General features: G+C 43.9%; 1 protein-coding gene across 1 annotated transcript in view; it reads left to right on the top strand.

Moving 5' to 3' along the window:
* Positions 1-25,996, top strand: part of CHRM3 (cholinergic receptor muscarinic 3) — a 375,774-nt gene that overhangs the window by 17,976 nt on the left and 331,802 nt on the right. The gene's annotated exons all lie outside the window — the stretch shown is intronic.

Here is a 25,996-nt window from a genome sequence, read left to right as displayed (position 1 = left end):
TCTGTATGACTACTGATAGCTTGAAGTTAACCATTCAAAGGTCATTTCATTGACCATGAAATGCATGCCTAATATCCAAGGGTTTTCAATTAACAGTCAGTGTCATCAATATTTGGTGGGCCTTATACCAGATCATATACCAGCTTTAATAGACAACATCATTTGTAAGACTTATTTTTTCATTAATAATCATTTTACCAGAAAATAGATTCTTGTGTTAAATTAAATGAATCAGCTGCTCCTTCACATTCTGTCTATTATGTTTGTATTTTCAGAGGACAATCCAGCATTCATCTTTTAGAATTTTTCATGTTTGTTAATATATGTGGCTTTTTAAAATATTTATATTTCAAGCGTTCTACAGAAGTGAAATTGTTTATTTTAATTGCTTTACTAAACAGGTTGATATTGAATGAATCACTATTGTAGAGAAACATATCTGTCTTTTAAGAAAGTGCTTTTTTGCTGGATGTTCAACACATACCTGTATTGGTATTTATGTTTATGTGGTTCTTTTTTCATTTTGCTTTGTTTTCTTAATGGGTCCAGGAACAGTGGGGTCTTTTCATGGTATTTCAGATCCTCTACAGGTGTAAATACCATGGAAAGACCAGATCTCATATGATTTTGACTGTGTAAACATGTCTTTGAGAAATTAAAATAATATAAAACATAAGCACAGGTACTCCTGAATCGAGTAAATGTGGTACTCAGATATAGAGATTGAGAGTCCCGGTACTACAAACCTTCATTCGTGTGAGTGACTAGTCCTTAGTCACATGAGTTATCCTAGCAGTTGCTGATTCATAGTGTGTATACAGTTCTTACATGGTGTCTGTGTTATGAGCTTGTTCCATAAACTTAGTTCAGGTTTTAATGTCCGAGTGTCCGGATGGTGGTTAGTACTAGCTGGCATCAAGGAAAGGGCATGGAGGCAGGATAATCGTCTCATCCTTTTTTTTTTTTTTTTCCAAAATGAGTTAGGCATTTTGAAATATTTTTATAGGATATTGGAATTGGACAAATAATGCATTCCTTGGATCTATCTGCTTGTGCAAAAAAGGCAGGTGAGGAGCTATTGGCCTGAGATAAATCTTCAATCTGGCACCTTTCTGGAGGGCTGAATTTAGTTTAAAATAGTGGAGGGGGCGGGGAACTGAAACAAAGGACTTTAAGAAGACAAAAATGTAGTCCATGTAGTCCATGTGAACAGAGAATAGACTTAAGGAAGTTACAGAGGGATCACATGCCATTGCTTCTGTGCACATTCTCAATATTTACATGCAGTTTTGGAGCTGGATCCTTGGGTGAGCTGTAGCAATTTGCAAGGTGGTGTTTCTGTGTACTTGAAGATTCCTATGACATGCAACTATAGACTATTTAGTTTGCATGTGCAAATGATGAGCCTTAACAGTAAGATCTGCTGTTTATGTTCCTGAGGGAAAGAACAGAGAGATGAGGTCAAATTTAGTTTAAACTGAAATATATCTTGGGTAAAATACTGTTTCATGAACGAATTATTTTAAAACGAACAACAAAAATGAGATATGAGTCCTGAAAGGTCATCTTAACACAAACATTGGAAAGAAATAATGTAAATGAAGTATTTAAGCATAACACTGCTGGTGAGAGTTTCCTGCCAGATGATGGGAATAATCAAATAGGTTATAGTGCGACTGTTATGAAAGGTATTTTTAAACAACTAGTAGATTTAACATAACACATTGGATAAGAAGTGTCAGGGATTTTTATCCCTTGGGCATTATCGTCCCCGTGGGCCAGGGGAGACAAGCCTTTGGCCACTAAACATCAATGCAGGTACAGGTAGAATCTAAAGATACATAGGCTGCCATTTAGCAGCCCCCTGCAATGGTCACTCTGTGTCAGTTGGTTTCCCTGGTAACCTGAACTCGTGAATAATTCATGATCATGGATTTGAATTCCGGGCCCCTGATTGGGCACAGGTGGGCAGTTTCTGAAAACTTCCCGGCCCAGAGGACCTGTTTGAGAACAGGTGCTCAGAACTTTCATATGATAATTACCTCATGAATCATGCATGAACTCTGTCTATATAAGTCAGGCTGGTCCTGGCATTCAGGGCCCTTGGGTATTGCAGGCAAGGATTCTGCAGATCCTACACAGGAGAAACGTGGCCAATAGGCGTCCGCTAACCCCGATGCCAGGTGCAAAGCCAAAGCACAGCTGAACCATAGCCACACCTGCGGCACAGAGCTGAAATCACTGCAGCACCTGCCTCTGGGCGGTGCTGAAACTGAGCTGAATCACTGCCGCGCTTGCCAGATCTAGCAGCGCCGGCCATCTTTACCTGGAGCCCGTGCCGCTCTGCGGCCCGAAGCGGCATCATCATGCCAGCGCGCCCCACCGCACGCTAGCTCAAGCTTACATCGAGGAGCGGCAATCAGACCCTTTGGCCAGGCCGCCGGGTGGCGAACTGGCCCCCCACTTCAGTGGGGGGTACTGTGTACCCGGTGGCGCAACCAGGGGTCTGCCAACACCACCGTCGTCGCTCCGGCCTTAACATCGCCCACACCACTTTGTACACCGAGACAACTTACCTGACACGTCATCACTGGATTGGACTCACACACCAGACTGGACTTCAACTCACCTACTTGTGACATGTAAACTTCCCTTGACATACATACACTTTTCAACATATTCCCACCTGGGACACCGGAACCCTCTGTGAGGGAGCAGGGGGTTGCTCCTCCGTTGTTCACCCTCCCTGACGGGGGAGGGGAAGTACCTGGGGGCCTGACCTCTGAGGCCAGGCCTAAAAGCCCAGGCTGGGATACTATTCTGAATTCTCTAGAAGCACATTTAATTAATAATTTTGTTAATAACTATTAGGTACACATTTCTTTAATAATTAGTATTAATAGTAATCATTAGGTTCCTATCAAAACAAAAAGCAGTCAGGTAGCACTTTAAAGACTAGCAAAATGGTTTATTAGGTGAGCTTTTGTGGGACAGACCCACTTCTTCAGACCTCCGTGGTCTGAAGAAGTGGGTCTGTCCCACGAAAGCTCGCCTAATAAACCATTTTGCTAGTCTTTAAAGTGCTACTTGACTGCTGTTTGTTTTGATAGTGTATAGACTAGCACAGCTTCCTCTTTGTTACTATTCATTAGGTTCCTAGTTATTGTAATTGTTGTTTTGAAATAAGGTGAAGGTTTAACCTCCCTTATCCCTTTTTACCTACCCATCTCTACTAAAATAAATTGCAGGAGAGGGCACTGCCTCCCTGCCTCCCCTAGTTGTCCATCCTCCCTTAGTGACCTGAGTAAGAGCATAAGTCTCCCAGGTACACTCAGTTGAACCCACAAGGGAGTACCGGGGGGCTCCCAGAAGAGGGACAGCCCCGACTGGCTCTTGGGTGTCAACCCCTTGGGTCAGGCTAGCAACCCGACCCCACGCGGAGGTGGGGCTTAGCACCCCCACCCCAGCCTTGGAAGGAGACAGCGGGGATTTTTAAAACCCTTTAACCCTTGTTCCTAATCCTATCCACCCTTTTTATTCCCATTCAAATAATCAATTCTTTGCCTTGCGGATCAATAAAACAAATTTAAGGACTACAATACAGGAAACATAATGGATACTGTTTTAACTGTAAGTCATGAATATTAGTAGTAGTGTTTAGTTAAGTTTGCCCTTTAGCATGGTTACTTATTATAGTTTGATCTTGTTGCGCAGCTTAATAAAATTTTAGTTACTTCATTTCAACTTTAGCCCTTGTCCTGGTCTCGTCGTCTCTGCCAGCCACTTCTTTCCAGGAGGCCTTAGCGGGGACCAGAGTGTACCAGGGTGGCGCTCTCCTGTCTTGGGGTCGCAGCAGGGTTCTGGTCCAGGTCCTGGGATCTGTGCACAGGAGGTTCACACACCTCCTTATTCAGGGACTCATTTAAATATTTAAATACCTGTCCATCAAGAGAGTCCCATCAAGAAGTATTTTATTTTCTGTTGTCTCAGTGTCTGAATGGGGATTTTTTTGAAGATTTTGGTGGTCATGGCAAATCTTACAGCCGTGAGTGGTATAAAGGACTACAGGTTGATGAGTTACAGTCATCTGCAACATGATATACCATACCAACCTTCTTCCTTGTCACTGGTAAGTTTTGCATTGATTATCATAGGTCTGTTGGATGCTTCTTATTCATTTCATAGAATTAAATTCTTTCTTGGAAAACCTGTGTGTTTCTTGAGATGTAAAAATATGAGAACATTAAAAAAAAAAAAACTTTGAAGGTTAACTTTACAAAAGTGTAGCCATTTTCAGATATTTTTACATTAAGCATTTTGGGCCTGAGTCTTCCACTAAGGCCCTTTACATTCCCGGACTAGATCTACGCTGGAGTTTTGCTGACAAAAGTGGGGTTTTGTTGACAAAACTTGTGGAGCGTTCACACACAAAATGCATTTATTAGACAATATGTTGACAAAACACAGCACTTTCTTCTACAGCCTCTGCCTCTTCTCCTTGAGGCAGAATGCCTTTTTCAACAGAATCTGTCAACAAAAAAGCCACGTGGATGCTCTGGGATCATTGTTTCTGGGTCACTGGGCAGCCCTGTCTGCTGCTGTCAAGAGAGGGTCTGGCAGTTTGGCCACTCTTTGTCAACAGAACAGATCACTTTTTGAATCTGCTTTAGTGCGTGGCCTTATTCTGTCAACATAAGTTTTTTCAGAAGATCTATTCTAACAGTGACTTCTCTTGACAGATCGTTGTAGTGTAGACATAGCCCGAGAATTTTTAAAATGAGACAATTGACTTCTGAGTTAAGGCCATTTACCCTACTGTGGAGGGGCCTTCAGGTAAGTGAGAAGGTGCAAAGAGATGTGGTGTTTATTATGTATGGGGTCAGAGATGTCAGAGAGTTTAAAAAAACAAAAGTTTAGAAAAATAGATGTTCTTTTTTTTTTTTTTTTAAAAAAAAAGCCAGACTCTAAAATACTTAAATTAGAGAAAATATATGAGGAGGAAAAGCTTCCTTTTAATTTGTTGTGGCTACAACAAATCTGCTTACAATATTCAGAAGCAACATTAAATACTGAATGAACAATAATATGTATGATAAAAAGGCTCCATGTATTATAACGGAATGATTATTTTTGGTTTTCGCTGTGTCCATATATTCAGGAATGAGATCAAAAGTACTAGTTCATTTGCATTGCCTGAAGTGAAACATTGACAAACCAATCAAGAAGTTCAACAGACCTGCATCAAACTCACCAGAAACTGAAGGCCATACTCATATCTAAACTCTAGTTTTTATATTAGAAGCCAAGAGTCCCACTGTTTTGTTCTTCTGCTTTTTAGAGAACATAGTGGCTATGTCTACACGTGCCCCAAACTTCAAAGTGGCCATGCAAATGGCCATTTCGAAGTTTACTAATGAAGCGCTGAAATGCATATTTTGTGCTTCATTAGCATGCGGGCTGCCGCGGTGCTTCAAAATTGACGCGCCTTGCCGCTGCGCGGCGCGTCCAGACGGGGCTCCTTTTCGAAAGGACGCCACCTACTTCAAAGTCCCCTTATTCCCATGAGCTCATGGGAATAAGGAGACTTCGAAGTAGGCGGCGTCCTTTCGAAAAGGAGCCCCGTCTGGACGCGCTGCGCGGCGGCAAGGCGCGTCAATTTCGAACACCGTGGCAGCCCGCGTGCTAATGAAGTGCTGAATATGCATTTCAGCGCTTCATTAGTAAACTTCTAAATGGCCATTTGCATGGCCATTTCGAAGTTTGGGGCACGTGTAGACACGGCCAGTGTGTGGTCTGTTCCATATGATGGAAGTCTGGTAATAAGAAAAGCTTAGTTTATCAGGGTAATAGATTATTACTGCTCACATTTACTTATTAATGTTTGTTATAATGCTAAATCTGTTCAATGTCCCATGGGAGCTCAGAGAGGAAACCAAATTCATTCCAATTTGAAAAGTACCTTTTCTTTGCTCTTGCTATTTAGATTTCATGATCCTGAGTATATGAAATATAACCAAAAATATCAACAAAAGAAAAGCTAACAGTCTCGGGCTATATCTACACTGCAAACTTTTTCCAGGAGATCAGAGGTCTCTCAGAAGAAGTCTGCCACGTAGGAAGCATTCTGTCACAATCCCTGTAAACCTGGTTCCAAGAAGAAGGGATGGCCTGACAGAGGAGTATCAGAGAGGTAGCCGTGTTAGTCTGTAGCTTTGAGAACAACAAGAAGTCGTGTGGCACCTTATTGACTAACAGATATTTTGGAGTATAAATTTTCATGGGCAAAGACCCACTTAATCAGATGCATGAGTGGGGGGGTGGTTTCAGAGGGGCATTTAAAGAGTGGGGTCCCAGTAAGAGGGAGAGCCAGAGCCGACAAGGTTATTCAGCAAGGTGGGAATGGCCCAGTATCAACAGTACTTATCAAAAGAGTTAAAAACAAGTCAGCTCAGACGGGGATGTGAGCCTTTGTCAGAGTCTAATGGGGAGGTATTAGCAGAACAGAGAAACTGCTCTGGGTGCTAATATCTCCCCATTAGACTGACAAATGCTCACATCCCCCTGTCTGAGTTGACTTGTTTTTTCCTCTTTTGATAAGTACTGTTGATACTGGGCCATTTCCACCTTCCTGAATAGACCTTGTCGGCTCTGGCTCTCCCTCTTACTGGGACCCCACTCTTTAAATGCCCCTCTGAACCCCCCCCCCACTCATGCATCTAATGAAGCGGGTCTTTGCCCACGAAAGCTTATGCTCCAAAATATCTGTTAGTCTAAAACGTGCCACAAGACTTCTTGTTGTTCTGACAGAAGAGGATTTTCTGAAATTTGGCACCACTTAAATAGGCCAAATTTCAGAAAAGCCCCTCATGACATGAAAGCAGGAAAGGATACCCAAGTTGTGCTAACATTTCCCTGTATCGTAGCCTAAGCCTCAGAAATGCTTACATCCAGCATGGAAAAGACAAAAAGTAAAGGCATTAATTAAATTTATACTCAGGTTGCACTCATTTGCACTAATTGTGACAGACAGGTAGCGCATCACATAATAATTATTTTGTTAGTCTTTAAAGTGCTACATGACTGCTTTTTTGATGTGCGCTAATTGTGATTGTGACTGAGAGTTTTCAATATCCTTGATTACACCTGCTATTTCTGTGGAGCAGTAGCACTCTGTTGCATACAAAGAGATGTGCATTTTTGACTGAAATTCTTTTGGTAAAAGCATATTCATTTTGATAGTGAAATATATATTTTTCTTCTCAAATTAGCAGAGATGTGAAATGTGCTAATTTTATAGTATAGTCAGTATTTTGCATAGTTCTTTTAAATGGCATATAAACAGACTGGCTAGGGCTACACTGAGCCATAGTCCTGGCCACTTAATGCAAATGAGTGGTCTCAAAAATGCAAATGACTGCTAATTTGCATATCTGCATAGTAATTTGCATATTCGTGTTAGATTACCCTGCCAGCAGAGGCTGCTGCCAGCAGAAAACAAACAGTGTAGGCATGGTTCTGCCGCCAAACCCCCACCCCCCCATGTCAGAAGCTCCTTATCCCTGATTTTTTCTAGGCATAAGGGGCTACCAACAAAGAGAACATCTACACTGCTTGTTTTCTGCCAAGAGCAGCTTCTACTGGCAGGGCAATCTGCTGTGAGTATGCAAATTAACCACATGAATATACAAATGATGACTATTTGCAACATGCTGCCAGCACTATGTCTCAGTGTAGGCCTAGGCAATATGTACTGTACAAGAATAACATGTATATAGTTAATTCTTATGCATAGCAATATACTTCAAATATATATATATATATATATATATATATATATATATATATATGCAAGATCATGTGTGCAGTGCTGGTCCAAGAGATAGTCTATATACAACATAATGGCTACGTCTACACTAGCCCCAAGTTCGAAATGGCCATGCAAATGGCCATTTTGAAGTTTACTAATGAAGCGCTGAAATGCCTATTCAGCACTTCATTAGCATGCGGCCAGCCGCGGTGCTTCGCAATTGGTGTGGCTTGCCACCACGTGGCTCGTCCCGACGGGGCTCCTTTTTGAAAGGACCCCGCCTGCTTCGAAGTCCCCTTATTCCCATGAGCTGATGGGAATAAGGAGACTTCGAAGTAGCTGGGGTCCTTTCGAAAAGGAGCCCCATCTGGATGAGCTGCGCAGCAGTGAGCCACGTCAATTTCGAAGCACCGCAGCTGGCCGCATGCTAATGAAGTGCTGAATATGCATTTCAGCACTTCATTAGTAAACTTCAAAATGGCCGTTTGCATGGCCATTTCGAAGTTTGGGGCTAGTGTAGACACGGCCAACTTCTGTTAACTTCATGGAAGCTATCAAAGTGAATCTTGGCATCTGTGATCACATAGGATTTTAAGGTACGAATGTATTTAATTAGAAATTATTCTGAAAAGAAGAGCATAGTTTTGGAGTAGTTTGCTCCTATAGGATAGCTTTAACTTTTTTTACGGGAGGGACATTTTCAATAACATAGTTAATTTTACAACCAACTAGCTATAGCATCCTTCAGTCTACATAGACTATGGAATGCGCCCTTCATAGTTCCGTTTGGCATCCTCATTTGCAGCGTCGGCTGTGACTGTGAAGACCCACACGAGAGTGACAGTCCTTGCTGCATCTGTTGCATACATAATGGGTGTCTGGCAGGTCCTTGCTGTGCTTTCTGTGGGCTCGCTTCTCCTTTGCTAGCTGTCTGATCCTCAACTCACCCTTCTGAAGGCCCTTGTATAGTACCTGCCTCCATCTGCTGCGATCGTTTGCCAGCTCCTCCCAGCTGTCTGGCTTGATGTCTACTTCCCTGAGGTCTCTCTTGCAAACATCTTTGTAGCACAGCTGGGGGCGTCCGGGAGGTCTTTTTCCAGAGGCTAGCTCGCCATACAGGATGTCTTTTGGGATCCTTCCATCATTCATCCTGTGGACGTGGCCAAGTCAGTGGAGCTGCCGCTGCCTGAGGAGGGTGTGCATAGTTGGGATTCTAGCTTGCTCAAGGATGTTAGTGTTCCACAATATTCCAAGGATGTGCCTGAGGCAGCACAAGTGGAAGACATTCAGCCTCTTTTCCTGGCAGGCGTACAGGGTCCAAGTCTCACTGCTGTAAAGGAGGGTGCTGAGGATGCAGGCTCTGTAGACTTGTATTTTGGTGTGAGTGCACAGCTTGTTGTTATTCTACACTCTCTCGCTGAGTCTGGACAGAGTTGTGGCTGTTTTACCGATCCTCCTATTTAGCTCAGTCTCCAAGGACAGGGTGTCAGTGATCGTGGACCCGAGGTAAACGAACTCGTGCACGACCTCTAACGTATAGTTGTCAATGCTGATTGATGGAGAAACAGCAACGTCCTGAGCAAGTACATTTGTCTTCTTTAGGCTGATGGAGAGCCCAAAGTCCTTGCATGCTTTGGAGAACCAATCCAGCAGCTTCTGAAGCTGGTCTTCTGTGTGTGACATGACAGCAGCGTCATCTGCGAACAGCATATCTCTGATGAGGACTTCCCGCACTTTAGATTTAGCTTTCAGCCTTGCAAGATTAAACAGTTTCCCTTCAGATCTTGTGTGCAAAAAGATGCCCTCTGTTGAAGATCCACAGGCATGTTTAAGGAGGAGTGCGAAGAAGATCCCGAACAATGTCAGAGCAAGGATGCATCCTTGTTTGATGCCACTCCTGATGTTGAAAGCATCCAATAATGTGCCATCGTATTGGACGGTTCCTCTCATGTCTTCGTGGAAAGACTGGATCATCCTGAGTAACCGTGGCGGACATCCTATCTTGTGGAGCAGTTTGAATAGTCCATCCCTGCTGACCAAGTCGAAGGCCTTGGTTAGGTCGATGAAGGCAATATACAGTGGCTTCTTCTGCTCCCTGCATTTCTCCTGCAGCTACCTCAGAGAGAAGACCATGTCGACTGTAGATCTCTCTGCGCGGAATCCGCACTGAGATTCAGGATACACCCTCTCAGCAATCTTCTGGAGTCTGCCGAGGATGATGCTTGCGAACACTTTACCAGTGATGCTTAGGAGGGAGATTCCATGGTAATTGTTGCAGTTGCTTGTCTCCTTTGTTCTTATACAAGGTTATGATGTTAGCGTCGTGCATGTCCTGTGGAACCTCCCCCTCTCTCCAGCACAGGCACAGTAGCTCATGTAGGGGTTCCAGGAGAGTGTCTGTGGCACACTTGATTACCTCTGGTGGTATAACATCCTGGCCTGGGGCCTTTCCTACTGCAATGTTGTCGATGGCTTTCTTCAGTTCATCCACAGTTGGTTCCTGGTCCAGTTCATCCATTACTGGTAGGAGTTCGGCGGCATTGAGGGCTGAGTCGACCACAATGTTCTCGCGTGAGTACAGCTCGGAGTAGTACTCGACCCAGCGCTCCATCTGTTTGGCTTTGTCAGTGATGCCTTCAGCAGATTTGGATTTCAGAGGTGCCATCTTTTTCTGGGTGGGTCCTAATGCCTTCTTGATGCTCTCGTACATTCCCCTGCGGTTACCAAAGTCAGCACTGGTCTGGATGCTGCTGCATAGCTCGAGCTAGTAGTTGTTGGCATAGCGCCTGGCCGTCTGCTGTACTGTTTTTCTGTCTGCTCTGTGTGCTTGCAGGGTATTCTGGCTTGGGGAACTTTTGTACTCCAGGAGCGCAGCGCGCTTTTTTTTGATGGCTGGAATCATCTCATCAGAGTTAGCTTCAAACCAGTCATTTGTGTTTCTAGCTCTTCTTCCAAACACCGACAAGGCCGTGTTGTACACTGCATCCCTCAGATGCTGCCATCTGGATGTCACATCGGCACCCCCAGGGTTGCTGCGCAGATTCTCCGAGGGTCGCTCTGAACTTTTCAGTTCTCTCTGAGTTAGCCGTCTTTCTGGCATCAATGTGGGGCCTTCCAGATGGTTTAGAGCGGTGCAGCTTCTTGGGAATCACCTTGAGTTTGGAGCAAACTAACGAGTGATCTGTATCGCAGTCAGCACTATGATAGCTGTGTGCCAGAAGGACGTTTGTGAGGTTATCATGTCTAGCAATGACCATGTCTAGTTGATGCCAGTGTTTTGAGCCTGGGTGTCTCCATGACACTCTGTGCTGTGGCTTGGTTTGGAAAAATGTGTTTGTGATGCACAGATTGTGGTACGTGCAAAGTTCGAGAAGACGCTGACCATTTTCATTCATTTTTCCCACACCAAAGTGGCCTAAGCAGGAAGGCCACGAGTTACAATCGGCTTCAACTCTCGCATTGAAGTCACCCAGAATGTACAGTTGTTCGTGAGCAGGTATTTGCGCTATGGCAGCACTAAGCACGTCATAGAACTTGTCTTTTACTTCCGATGCGGCGTACAGGGTTGGGGCTTAAGTGCTGATCAGGTGGACAGGACTGGCGTGAGTTTGAAGTAGGACCTGAAGGAGTCTTTCTGATCCACCCATGACTAATTCCACCATTTGTGGAAGGGTGTTTCTGATGGCGAAGCCAACACCAGACTCCCTGGGTTCTTCTCGGCCTTTACCCTGCCAGAAAAAAGTGTAGTCCTTTTCCTTTAGAGATCCCGAATCTGCGAAACGTGTCTCTTGCAGAGCAGCAATGTCAACTTGGAGCCTCTTCAGGTCCTCATTGATGACAGCAGTCTTTCGGGTGTCGCTGATGTCCTGAAGATCTTCAGTCAGACCTGTCAGCATGGTCCTCACATTCCAGCAAGCAAGCTTAAAACTTTGATGGTTTCCTTTTCTTGTTGATTTTCTTATTGGTTTGCCTGGTGCTTAGCTTTCAAGTCACTTGTCAGGTTTGGGAACCTTAAGCCTCACGCACCCAGTGAGACAGGTGAACTGTGGCGGGACAGTACCCTATTGGCTGGGGGCTGCCCAGCTTGAGGCGGGCGGTGACTGTCCAGTGAGATGCGACGATCTCTCCCACCGTCGGAGGCAACCCCTGGCGCTCGTTCTCTACGCCAATCGTGAAAGAGGTTATAACCGGTATCTGTTACCTCCCGCGTTGGTTCAACATTGTTAGCAATGCTGGAGTATCTCTCCAGGCGCGAGCTTGGGCAATTAATGGGACCCTGGGCTGCCCAGATGCCAGTGTTCCCCTCTCGGCTGTACTGATATAGTCCAAAGGAGTGGATAACCTCTACGTCTGGTACAAGCTCAGCTGCAGGAGTTGCCGGGTCAATGCCAGAAGTTGGCACAGAACTGCCTTAGGACTCCCCTACAGATTTTGTCAGGGTTTACTCCCTTAGCCTTGCTCCTTTCCAGGATAACCCACAAGGCAGTAGGGTATGGACAACGTGGGTATGGTCCCACTACCTCTTGCACCTCCCTGGTGCCACATGTCCCCAAAGCTCCCTGTGACAACCACCTCGCCTCCCCAGGACCCTCCTCCCCACCCCTCTGCCTCTCATCAGCTACCATCAACCCCCAGATCCTCCCTCCCTGTCCCCTTTTCCCCCATCCACTCCCATGTCTCCCAACTGCACCACACTGCCCCCTTTCAGTTCTCGTTGCCCCTAAGTTCCCCTTACCGTGGCCTCTCCGCACCTGGCCTCTCCGCACCTGGCCACATGCTGCTGCAGCCCCACATCCTCCAGGAAGGCGCCGATCTCGCAGCCCAGCCGCACCCTGGGTCCCAGCCAAAGGAACCAACTCTTCATCTGGCTACGGCTGTCCCTGGAGCCCCACAGATCTGGTGCGGCGCGTGCATGCAGGGAGCGCAGGACTGGGCCTGGAAGCCATACAATCTGGGCCAGCATGCCGCAAGCAGCCTCTGTGGGTGCTGCCATCCTCACAGCTGTACCAGACGCCCTCAAACCACTTGCCCACCACTGACATCCCTCGATCTCGCCCCCCCTGCTCCTCATGCTGCAGTGGGTCCCTCAGCTCCAGCCAGCAGTTGGGGATGATGCTGCCTCTTACACCTGAAGTAGTAACTAGCTCCCTCTAAGCTCCCCCTCTAAACTCCCCTCTCAAAACTCCCTCCTGTTAGCAACCACCCTGTTTGCATGCTCCCTGGTCGCTTGCCAACAGGGCTTTAGAGCTCTGGCCTACCTGAGAGAGCCCCTCCCTCTGACTACCACTCAGCCAATTGACACGCAGCCTGAGCACATGGCCAGCCTGAGCACATGGCCTTTCAAACAAACAGACAGCTCAGCACTCCAAACACCAAACAAACCCAGGCCCAGAGCCCCCAAACCCAGGCACCCACACACTCCAGACAGCCACTTACCCAAAGGTGCTGTAGTTTGCCCCCTCCTTCCTCAGGAGAGCCCCTCTCAAAACTCCCTCCTGTTAGCAACCACCCTGTTCAGGGAGCATGCGACTGGGTGCATGCTCCCTGGTTGCTTGCCAGCAGGGCTTTAGAGCTCTGGCCTACCTGAGAGAGCCCCTCCCTCTGACTACCACTCAGCCAATCGACACGCAGCTTGTGCACATGGCCAGCCTGATCACATGGCCTTTCAAACAAACAAACAAGCTCAGCACTCCAAACACCAAACAAACAGATAAACCCAGTATACATCTAACTCTATTTTAATACAGGTTAACACTAAAATCTTTTTCATATAGTCATATTTCACTAGCTGTATTTCTTTGCAATGAGGATTTTAAATCAAACTTGTGCCTGAATGTTGATTACCTAGTTTTATTTTTTTCCAATTACAAAAACTATTTTACAAAGTTAGGATATCCAAACAGAGCTTCATGTACAGTATATTAGAAGAAATGATGTAATTGCCTTGAAAAAAACAAACTAATCCTTAATTATACATAAAGTACTTATCACTCTCAGACGAATAAAAACACTTCACATTTTTCAAGGAAGAAGAATGTCATCTTTAAACTGTCAGGCATTCTTTAAGGAGAACTACCATTGCTATTGTTTTTGGATGTGTTCGTTTTCACTCATGAGTTAGTAATATGTTCTTCAATTCCTGGGGAGTATTTCCTGCCTGCCTGTTGTTCATTAGCACATGCCTGTTTCTCTTTTTCCCACACCACAAGTTCAGTGTTATCTCCCAGGTACTGAATGTACTATGATCAAACCACAGAACTGGTTAAAACAGCATAGACAGCATCACCTCATTTGTCTCTTCTGGCAAATTATTAAGCAAAGTGATATTGTTTGATGGGTTATCTGACACCTGTTGATTCTGTGATGCAGTCCCTTCGACATTCATTGATTTCTCTATTTTTTTTTCTGACCAGGTTTTTTATTTACTGCATTAGTAGACTGCTCCAGAGACATGACCTTGTTATTTCCTTTTTTTCCTTATCAGCAAGCATATCACGTATTTTAGCTTCTGCTTTTGGCATTACTGATTTATCATGAAATGGAAAGTCATTTGGCATCATGAGTAAAAGAACCAACTTCCCATAATATAAAAAAGCTGTCCATCTGCCTAGTCATTAACACCACAGGAGTTGATTTGTATCTCTTTTTTTACAGAGGTGTGAAGCTTTTGCTAAACTGAACTCCTTCTGTACACTGGTATGATATTGGAATTGAGTCCACAATGTTTTGGAGCTGGCCACACTGAGAGAAAAGAAATTATCTCATCAATTTTAAAAAAAAGGAATTTTCTTTTAAGCACGCAATTTCTGTAAGAGAATGCAATAATTCTAATTCATTGTTATGTTAAATCTGTGACTCTTTTGATTCAAACTTCTCAAGCAAGGAGGCATTTTCTGATGTGTGAAAATAGGACCAGGTTCCCCATCCTCCAAAACTGTTTATCACGTGTGGCTCAATATGAAATCAGGACTAGATTTGCAAAAAAACCGGCTGATCTAACCCACTATAACAGCCACCAAGCAGCCAGACAAAATGTAAAGACAGTTTTCAGGACATTAATTAAGTTTGTTGTTGCAGTACGTGTACCTTATAAGCTTTCCTCTTTACATTACTGGCAAATGGACCACCTTTGTTTATAAAATACCTAGAGAATATTAAAGAACTCCCTATCCAATATTTAATTTTGTATTTGTTTATTTAAAGATCCCTAATTTGGTCACGGTTCCACTATGCTTAATCAATAATTCACAGCAGGGAAATCAATAAAACTCCTAAACATGTTAAGGCACATAAGGATGGACAAAGTAGGAAAACATAATTCTACTACACTGTGCAGTGGGACTGGGTCCCCGTTTGTGTGGCTTGATGACATTGAAAGAGTAAATAGCAGTAGTGGCCATGAATCCTGTGGGCACATATTGGGTATGGCTAAGCTATTCTGCAGCTGTGTGTGCTACCTGGGCAACATTGTGTTTATACTGCCTCTAGCTCTCATCAGGCCAGCACAAGTTTGTATGTGCAAACTGTGAATTACACCCTTACCTTGTACTATAGACAAAGCCTTACTGGAGAAGCTGTGCTGAGGAGGTAAGAAGAGGAAAGAAGCCTGAGTGAAGGGTAAAAATGAGATTTCTGTGAGGTCAGAAAATGAGAGCATCATAGATTCTTCCTGAATAGCTCATTTGGTACCTTGCTTGGTCCAACCCTTATCACACTTAACTGATAACCAAAGCCAGTTTGATGGTGTAAGTCTGTTTGGAAACAGCATTTAAATTTAATATTCTACTACATATTGAGGAAAATGTATACATTTTTTTTAATATGGAACATATTTTTAAAAATATTAAATGTATAACATCCTTAAGGATGAAACAAAAGCCATAAAGAGAAAAGCAGTCAAGTAGCACTTTAAAGACTAACAAAATAATTTATTAGGTGAGCTTTCGTGGGACAGACCCACTTATTCAGACCATAGTCATACCAGAACAGACTCAATATTTAAGGCACAGAGAACTAAAAACAGTAATCAAGGAGGACAAATGGGTTTTTGTTTTGGTTCTCTGTGCCTGCTCCTCAGGGCTTCCCAGAACTGCGACGGGGCTACAATCCCTAGGCCTACTCTCCTGCAGCTGCCACAGGGCTCCACCAGGTGGGGACTGTGCCCTCCTCTTGCTGCCACCCACTGCTCTAGCCTCAGCCCTCGCCCCATGGATGCAAGTCCCCCCCCATCCTGGGGACTCTGTGGCTACGTCTACACGTGCCCCAAACTTTGAAATGGCCATGCAAATGGCCATTTCGAAGCTTACTAATGAAGCGCTGAAATGCATATTCAGCGCTTCATTAGCATGTGGGCGGCAGCGGCCCTTCGAAATTGACGCGCCTTGCCGCCGCGCGGCGCGTCCAGATGGGGCTCCTTTTCGAAAGGGCCCCTCCTACTTCGAAGTCCCCTTATTCCCATGAGCTCATGGGAATAAGGGGACTTCGAAGAAGGTGGCGTCCTTTCAAAAAGAAGCCACGTCTGGACGCGCCGCGCGGCTGCAAGGCGCATCAATTTCGAAGCGCCACTGCCGCCCGCATGCTAATGAAGCACTGAATATGCATTTCAGCGCTTCATTAGTAAACTTCGAAATGGCCATTTGCATGGCCATTTCGAAGTTTGGGGCACGTGTAGACACGGCCTGTGTGGTCCTGCAACATCTGTGGTCCTGCTGGACCACAGATGTTGCTGGGCAAGAGAGTACCACATTTAAGAGGTTCATCCTCCACTTCTGAAACCACTCCTTTGGTCTCTCTCTTAGAAACATTTACAGGGTATGGTCAGTGGACATTCACGGTTCACATAAGTCTGGTGGAACATCCTGGTATTCCTAATCTCTCTCTTTTGTCCAAAATAGCCTAGATTTGTCAATCCTTTATTTTTGTGAGAGAACTTGTGGCTTACTTTCCAAAATTCTTGAAGGCTGTAAGGAAACTTCTTTGCAGGTGGTTGGTGACAGAGTGCCTAACTAAATGATAGCTGGAAAGGTTTGGTAGCTATGTTGAATATTAATGAGGTATTAAATTATCAAGACCCTTTTATAGGCATCTTTACCATGTATTTGTATAAGTAATAAATAAATAATAATAAATGTGCAGCTGTAACTGTGAATGAAGGAGGGGAACTTTTGAAATAAACTAGAAAAAAAACAAATATAAATTTATCCAAAATTTAAAATTGTTCTTAAATCCTTAAGGTCCTTCTGAAAGGAAAGTGGGTGAGAGTTCTTTGGAATAAGAGATATTTTGTCCAGGGTGTCAGCGCATGCCTTTTTGCAATGGTGTAGTTCAGTGGATCCCAGCCTTTTCAGTAAGACAGCACACTTCACTGAGACAAACAGTTCCACAGCACATCCACTTTTTTCATCTGAATTGATTGTTCATAAATGTCACATTTGCTTACATTTACTGTGGTTACAGTGTTACTAGAGAGACTTGCAACACAGTAGTGTATACAACAAGCTAAACAAGGATGAAATGCATTAATGTTTCAAATCCACCAAAAACACACCATCTTAGACAATGAGCACAGAAACATTTTCAAAATCTGCTCAAAGCCATGCTAGGGGTGTTGAGTAAATGAGTAACTATTGAAAACAGGTTCCTCTCTCTGCCAGACCATTAGAGCCAGGACACAGCATTTAAACCACACCTGGAACCAATAGGCTCCCACCCTCCCCCTTGCCACAGCAGGGAGTGGGGGTGGGCTTCCCGTCAGCTTGTTCAGTCTGGGAAGCAGCATTTCAGTTGCCTGCACAGCATGAATGGGGTCCTGCAGGGTCGTCATTTCCCCTCAAAGTATCTCTGCAAACAGCCATGGGTGCGGGGAGGAACTGATGAACTCCACACCAGCTGGCATTCAGACAACCAAAATTTCACAGCACAGTTGGACAGTTCTCATGGCACACCATTGTGCCACAGTAATATGATTGAAAACCACTGGTGTAATTGATCCATCATGCTTTAGTCAACTAAGAAATAAGGCGATATTATTTTGATATGACCAAGCAACTATCTATGTGAGTAGTCCAAACTGCCTACTTTATAATAGGGAACAATTTTAGTAAGAAGTTGTGTAATTAAACTGACACATTTAAAGACAAGTCCACAAAAGGGTTTCCAAAAATAACCCCCCCAACTGAATTCAGGAAAAATGCCACACAAAAATGTGATTGTTTGACGTTGCAGTTGATTGGGTGCATCACTAGCCTTTATTTCTCCTACTTTGTTGTGCTACTCAAGCTAGGAGCATGATCACTGGGGGTTGGGTGAGCTGTGATGGATGAAAACAGAAGGATTCCAAAAAGCATTTTACATCTCACAGCTCAGAGAAGCAACATATATAATGTTAAAAGGACTAAAAACAATAATTTGGAAGGGGATAAAGCATTTATGCAGAGCTCAATACTCATTTGTTGTTTATAAGTAGAATATAAATGAAAGATTGTAAATATTCAGGATTATAGGTAAGATTATTATTATTGCTTTGAGTAATGGCGTCTAGATATGGAAAAGTAGTTAATTTAGATTGTAATCTTTGATAAGAGGCTTGTAACTAAGCTAAGCAAGATTTCTTTTTCATTTTTTCCTCCCATATAATTTTAGAGGGAAGAGGTCTTTATTTTGTGACTGACTTTCCCTATTTTGGTTCATTGTGAATGCCAACTCTTGGTGCCTCGAGCCTCTCTGGAAACTAGCTTTTGTTGAGTTCTCATGACCAATGAAAAATCAAATCTTTACTAAGTACAATATATTTTTTGGACACCAGGTGAACTGAACCACTTTTTCTAGATCTCCAAGGCCATTTCTATACAGGCCACTTCCTTTGGAAGTGGCATGTTAATACATGGAGCGAAATATGCTAATGAGGCATGGATGCAAATTTCCCATGACTCATTAGCATAACGTCACGTGATTTGGACTCCGGAAGACCATTAAGATTAGGCCGCTGGGGGGGATTCTGGAAGAAGGGAAGAAGGGGCCTCTGGAAGAAGGACTTCCTTCCGGAAGCCCCCCAGGGGCCGCGTTTCTACACAGTATTTTGTATTCCGGAAGAACGGTCTTCCAGACTCCAAATCACGTGATGTTATGCTTACGAGGATGCAAATTACCCACACCTCATTAGCATATTTTGCTCCACGTATTAGCATGGCACTTCTGAAGGAAGTGGCCTGTGTAGAAATGGCCAGAAAGATTTAGTCTGTATTCTGGACAGAGGATACATATATCTTCCTGTGCATGTCTTTTCTTGATTGAAAATAATATGTCTGCCATTCTCTGTCCATTTGAGCTAAATACTTATACTATTAAAATACTATTTAGAATGTTGTGTCTTTACATATTCATATATTTATGTTGGGGGAGGGGATGGGAGGGAATTACAGGTACAAAATAAAACTGAAGATCAAGAAGACAAATAATTTGGATTCTCCTAAATTCTATTTCTTGAAATGCTGAGTGAGCATCTGCAGTTGAGTGTATAATGCATCTGCAGTTGAGTGTATAACGCAAAATAAACACAAACATCAGGCAATGAGAAACCGCAGTAGCTGGGAACCAGGTGTTTATGCCTCAAGGTCCCAATAATTTTTATGCTGCAGTAAGAATATTGTGTACCTATTTGTGTCCTTAGATTTTTATGTCTATGGATTAGAAACATATATTTATTCAGTACATTTTACTTATTGTGCCCTTTGAGTGCAACTTCCTGCATATTCTAATTGGAAATCTAATGAAAAGTAGTTCTTTTTCAGTGATATGGTCTATCATTTTAGTTTTAAAGTTTTTATCATTTAGGTGTACAAAAGATAAGCTTAACTTTTTTTCAATGTCATGCAAATACTATATAGTTTGAATAAGATGGCACTGTTTGTTTGGTTCAGTTAGTGACAAGCTTTATAATAATTCAGTGATTCCCTACCTTTTCAGTAACATGGCACACTTCCATGAGACATTCAGTTCCAGAGCACACCCACTTTTTTCACCTGAATTGATTGCTCATAAACATCACATTTATGTACATTTACTATGGTTACAGTCTTACTAGAGAGGTTTGCAATGTAGTAGTGCATACAACATGTTAAATGAGGATCAAATGCATTAATGTTTCATCTCCACCACAGATCATGAGCACAGGCACATTTTCAAAAATCTACTCAACACCATGCTAGGGATGTTGAATAAATGAGTAACCACTGAAAACAGGTTCCCCTCCCTGCCAGCCTAGCTCCAACAGGCTTCCAGCCTTCTTCCCCTTTGCTAAGCAGTGGGTGGGTGGTGGGGGTGAGCTCCCCACCAGTTTTGCACTAAGTAAGCCAATAGGACAGCGTTTATCTGTGTTTATGTGTGTGTCTGTACATAATAGAAGCTGCGTCTACACGTGCACGCTACTTCGAAGTAGCAGCACCAACTTCGACGTTAGGCGGCGAGACGTCGAAGTCACTAACCTCATGAGGGGATCGGAATAGCGCCCTACTTCGACGTTCAATGTCGAAGTAGGGACCATGTAGACGATCCGCGTCCCGCAACGTCGAAATTGCTGGGTCCTCCATGGCGGCCATCAGCTGGGGGGTTGAGAGATGCTCTCTCTCCAGCCCCTGCGGGGCTCTATGGTCACCGTGGGCAGCAGCCCTTAGCCCAGGGCTTCTGGCTGCTTCTGCGGCAGCTGGGGATCCATGCTGCAGGCACAGGGTCTGCAACCAGTTGTCAGCTCTGTGTATCTTGTGTTGTTTAGTGCAAGTGTGTCTGGGAGGGGCCCTTTAAGGGAGCGGCTGGCTGTTGAGTCCGCCCTGTGACCCTGTCTGCAGCTGTGCCTGGCATCCCTATTTCGATGTGTGCTACTTTGACGTGTAGACGTTCCCTCGCTGCGCCTATTTCGATGTTGGGCTGAGCAACGTCGAAGTTAAACATCGACGTTGCCGGCCCTGGAGGACGTGTAGACGTTATTCATCGAAATAGCCTATTTCGATGTCGCAACATCGAAATAAGCTATTTCGATGTTGGGTGCACGTGTAGACGTAGCCAGAGAGAGAAATGCTAGGTTACATTCACAAAGGGCATTAAGCACAGGATCCTAGAAAATCACGAGGATTTACAAAGCCTAAACTCAGTGTCTAAGGCTTCGTATGCAATGACATGGGAGGGAATGGTGTCTCAGAATGGGATTCACAAAACCCAGTGCATAAGGAAGGGAATCCCCTAAGCTAGCCTGTGGGTGATGTCAGGGCAGCAGGAGAGTCTTCAGCCCTGCTTCTCTCAGGGAAACTAGTACTTCTGGGATGAATGGAGATACCTTCCTCTGCTTAGAATTCTCTTTAATGTTATGTGACCATATAATTTTGCAAGGGGCTGCTGAAGGAAAAACTTCATTACTTTTAGCCCACAGGTTACAGTACTTTATTGGGATGTGGAAGATCTTGAAATTAAGTCCCCTCTCACCTAAGTAGGTTACAGGATTTGAACTGGATCTGCCACTGCCTGGGTAAGTGTCCTAACTAAGGCTATGGGATATTCTCATGCAGTGTTTCTTCAGTCTATCCTATTTGAAGCTGTTCTGCTGTGCATAAATAATTTTAAAATTCATGGAGCTGTGAGATGGGATCCTGAGTCTCTCACCTCCCATGAGTATGCTAACCACTTTGTTGCAGGTTCATTCATATGTTTGCACTGTCTCTTTAGTGCAATTATTTGTCCACAATGTAATAGCTCCAACCAGAGATACTGAGGCTGCATCTACACTACAGGCTAAAATTAATTTTTTTTAACATTGGTTTATAAATGCTGGGTTTTATCAATTCGGTTTTGAGCATCCTCACGTTCCCACATACTCCCCATAAAGTCAACTTATTGCTGCCACATACAAGTAGCTTAAATTGAGTGCTGCAGCAGAGTATTGTGTGAACCTTTCTCACAGTTTTCTGAGCCCTGTAGCATTCTGGATATTTTCACTCGTGCAGCATGGGAAAAATATGCCCCACATGTAGATGTGGGTATCTGACAACATCTTCTCACTGTTCATTCCTCTCTTTCCTCTGCCATGTTAAACAAATATCCCTTTTTCCAGACAGGGTCTGGCTTGCCTTCATAAGAGATGTGCTTTTTATAATTGAGGAGAGGGAAGGATAGTAAAGTGCTTAGGAATGATTAGAAAAAAGATTTTGAGTTTCCCAAAAGACAGGTTTTTGAAAATGGGATGCAAAAGCACTGGATCTTTGCAAGCTTGGATCTAGATTTAGACCTCCTGGAAAAGAAGACCCTCAGAATAAGAATTTGTTTAAGTAGAGAGGGGTGCTACAGTGAAACTGCAATAAATCATTGAAACAGTTACAGCTTGGGGCAGGTAAAAGACTCACGGCTTCAGCCAGCACTGAAAATCATGACCACCAAGGGAGACACACCACTTGCCTCTATTAACAGTATGCCTAGGCTTGGCTCTAGGTTTGGACCTGCACCTCAATTTAGACCTCATGGAAAAGAAGACCTTCCGAAGAAGAATATATTTAAGTGGACATGGGTGGTACACTGAAATTGCAATGAATCATTGAAACAGTTAAGGCTCAGGGCTTCTAAAAGACCCAGATTATAGCCAGCCCTGAAAATTATATCCACTGTGGGAAATTTCCTCCTTGTGGCTGAAAGACCCCAGACTGCAGCCAGGACCCGAAAATTGTGACCACCAAGGGAGACTTCACCCAGGCAGCTAAAAAAACTCCTACTACAGCCACCCCTGAAAATCATGACCACCAAGGGAAACTTTCCCCAGGTGGCTAAAAACCCCCAGCTACAGCCAGCACCTGAAAATGGTAACTGACAAGGGAGATTTCCCCTGGGCAGCTAAAAGACCCCTGACTATAGCAAGCTTCTTGTCCTTTGGCTAAAGCCCATCCAAAAATTTCCTCTGAGAGGACAACCATACAAATGACAAAGTATTTTCTTCTGTTGACCAAAAATTGTGACTGACCAGAGAGACTTCCTCTGGCTGGCTACAGGACCCTCACTACATGAAAGCTGCCTGGCACCTTGTCCAGCACATCCTTTTATTGGTTCGGGGTCAAGACACGTGGTCAAGCCATACTCTGTGGTGCCTCCAGGGGAGGGAAGGGAGGGGTTATGAGGGTCAGAACAAAATATAAGTATCTGAAAAGAAGTTTCTTGTCTAAGCACAACCCCCACCCACAGACTAGCTGCCACGTGATGCGAGTGAGGGAAGATTCCAGAATGCATGGCACCTGTCGGGGACTGAAGGGAGGGGATTTGTGGGGCAAGACAATATGCAAATGGATGAAAAGAAGTTTATCGTACTATCAGACAAACACAACCCTTGCCCACAGCCTAGCTGCTACATTGTGAGGGGGAGCAGTGGCTGGCACTAGGCAGCACAGATAAACAGGCAGCTAGAAGGGATATACACAGAACTACAGTCCCCACAGCCATGCTATTAGCAAACAAAAAGAAATAAGATGTTTCAGCTTGTCATGACCCTACAGCCACAGGCTTCCGGGTGCTGAATTGAAACAGTCTTCCTGTTGCCTAATTCATTTGCACCTCAGAGCAGTGGAGATGGAAGAGGGCAGAGTGGAGAGCTGTGGGGCATTGTGGGGCATATATGGGACATGTCTGCAGGCTAATGAATTTGATTTAAAGACATGGCACTTCCTCACTACCCTTTATTTGGAATTTTAAATTCAAACTGAATGCCACACCCATCAGGTTACTAGAATACTAAGATATCAATATTATGTCAATTTTAGTGCACCATAAATTGAGCTAATGGAATTTTCAGTGAAGACAGACACTTGGAAAAATCGGGCTAAATTACTTAAAATTGATATCTCATGGTGTAGACATAGCCCGAGGGTCCTTAAATCAGAATATCCCATAGCCTTGACAGCTGCCTGACACTTGTTCAAATCCCTGTTCTCCTTCTGGCAGCAGGGGGATGTCAACCAGGGTTTTCCCACATCTCAGGTGAGTACCCCAGCCACTAAGCTTAACATTATGAGGGAGGTTCTTCTCCCCTCCCCTGCACTTTTCAGGTGGCCTGGGGTGAGTGGGCTGATCAGGTACACAGACTGAGCATGCTTGCTGGACTGGCCCATCCCACAGGTCAGTTAAATGTATGATGACATACCTATCTCGTAGAGCTGGACAGGACCTCAAGAGGTCATTGAGTCCAGTCTTCTGCCTTTGTAGCAGGGTCTATTACCCTTCCTGACAGACTTTTTTGTTTGTTTTGTTTTTTGTTTAAATCTGTTTGCCCTAGATCCCTGAGCTCCGAAGCCTAGGTTTAGCAGGCCAGTGCTCTAACCACCAAGTTGTCCCTTCCCCCTTTCAATTAAGTGAAGGAATGACCATCTTTCCTGGATTAGTCCATTGCACTGAGGCTAAAGTGCCTGATACTTAGTGAGGCTTCAGCTTACCTACATGCAGGCACAAACCTAGGCGTCTAAGGAACTTTTACTGCAAGGATGTAGGTACCAAGTGAATTAGCTTGTTGGTTGTGACAGCAGCTGAGAAGGGATTTTGTGAATCCCAGAGCGGTCTGATTCCGGGGTTTAGCTTCTTAGAGTGGAAGTTAGGTACCCACATCCTTTTGCGAATCTGGATCATCATATGCATCATGAAAGAGAGTAGTTAAAGCTAACTATAGCTCTAGCTTTTAGATGAAACAGCTGAGCAACAGTAGTCATTCTCACTATATGAAAAAAAGCTGAAAAAGAATCTCTGATGTTCATACCCATGTATATGTTGTGTTCATCACCTTTATTTTGAATTTGTGTCTGCATAATAATTTGAGTTTGTACTCTAGAGCTACATCTACACTAGCGAGTTATTTTGAAAAAACTCACAGAGCCTCCGCACTAAAAATGCATTCTGGTGACATATTGTCAATAGAACTTGGTAGTTTTGGTGACAGCCTTCTGCCTGTCTTCCATGAGGCAGAATACTTTTCTCAACAGATTCTGTCAACAAAAAGACCAAGCGGACTCTCTGGAGGGGCCTCTGTTGATAGACAGGGATTCCAGGGCACTGGGCTGCCCTGTCTGCTGTGCTTCCAGCTGGCTGTTCTGTCGAGAGAGAAGCCAGGCAGTCCAGCCACTTCCTGTTGACAGAGAGGATCGACAAAGCAATCCACTTTCGTATGTGGACACAATCTGTCAACAGAAATTTTGTTGGACAATACCTTCTGACTAACTTCTGTCAGCAGATTGCTCTAGTGTAGATGTAACCTAGGTGCTGAGCAGGCGGGTAAAAAAAATACCTAATGTAAAGGACACAGTCATGAATGGAAGGTTACAAATTTCAACTATTTGAGTGATTTCATTAATCTTTTGATGACATACTGACATTTCCATTCTTGCCAAAAACAAAAACAACAATGATGAACTATCAACTAGACCCTTTGTACTTCTAGAATTGTTTTCCCTGGATGACCTACAAGCACTTGTAAAATATTAATTGTCAAGATACCTGTAAATTAGCTAAGTACTATACTAACCTTTATAAAGACAGGCAAGCTTAGAAGGCCTATTTCTGTTGTCACATTTTTGAAGTTGTAGTCACCTTGTCTGTTCTGAGTAAGGTTACTGGTTGCCGTGGTATCCCCTATTTTAAGAATATAGAATCTCTCGCATATTGGTAGAAGCATTTATGTTGAAAGAAACAAACTGCTACCACCTTACATCAGAATAAATTAAGATAAAATCTACCGAAGTCTCATGAGTTTATGCCCAGACTCAGTGTTTGGTTTTTTTTTCCAGGGTGTGTTGGTGACTGCAGGTCTGCCTATAAGTGAGATACTTTGTAGTTGCAGAAATGTAGCACTTTAAAGACTAACAAAATGATTTATTCGGTGATGAGCTTTCATGGGACAGACCCACTTCATCAGATCAAGAAGTGGGTCTGTCCCAGGAAAGCTCATCACCAGATAAATCCTTGTGTTAGTCTTTAAAGTGCTACACTTCTGCTGCTTTGTTTCATTGGAGCACAGATTAGCATGGCTTCTTCTCTGTTACTATACTTTGTTGTTGTTATGCATATGTTTATGTTGTAACCAGAGGTGTGATTGCAGCAATGAAGGTAGCTTTAATCTAACCAGCTAGAATAACAACAGCTGTGAAGCCATAATTGCAAAGCCTGTCTGGGACCCTGAAT

The sequence above is a fragment of the Carettochelys insculpta genome, chromosome 3, assembly GCF_033958435.1.
Source record: "Carettochelys insculpta isolate YL-2023 chromosome 3, ASM3395843v1, whole genome shotgun sequence".
Classification (NCBI taxonomy): Eukaryota; Metazoa; Chordata; order Testudines; family Carettochelyidae; genus Carettochelys; species Carettochelys insculpta.
The sequence above is the reverse complement of the archived record's forward strand: the minus strand, read 5'-3'. Positions and strand labels throughout refer to the sequence as shown.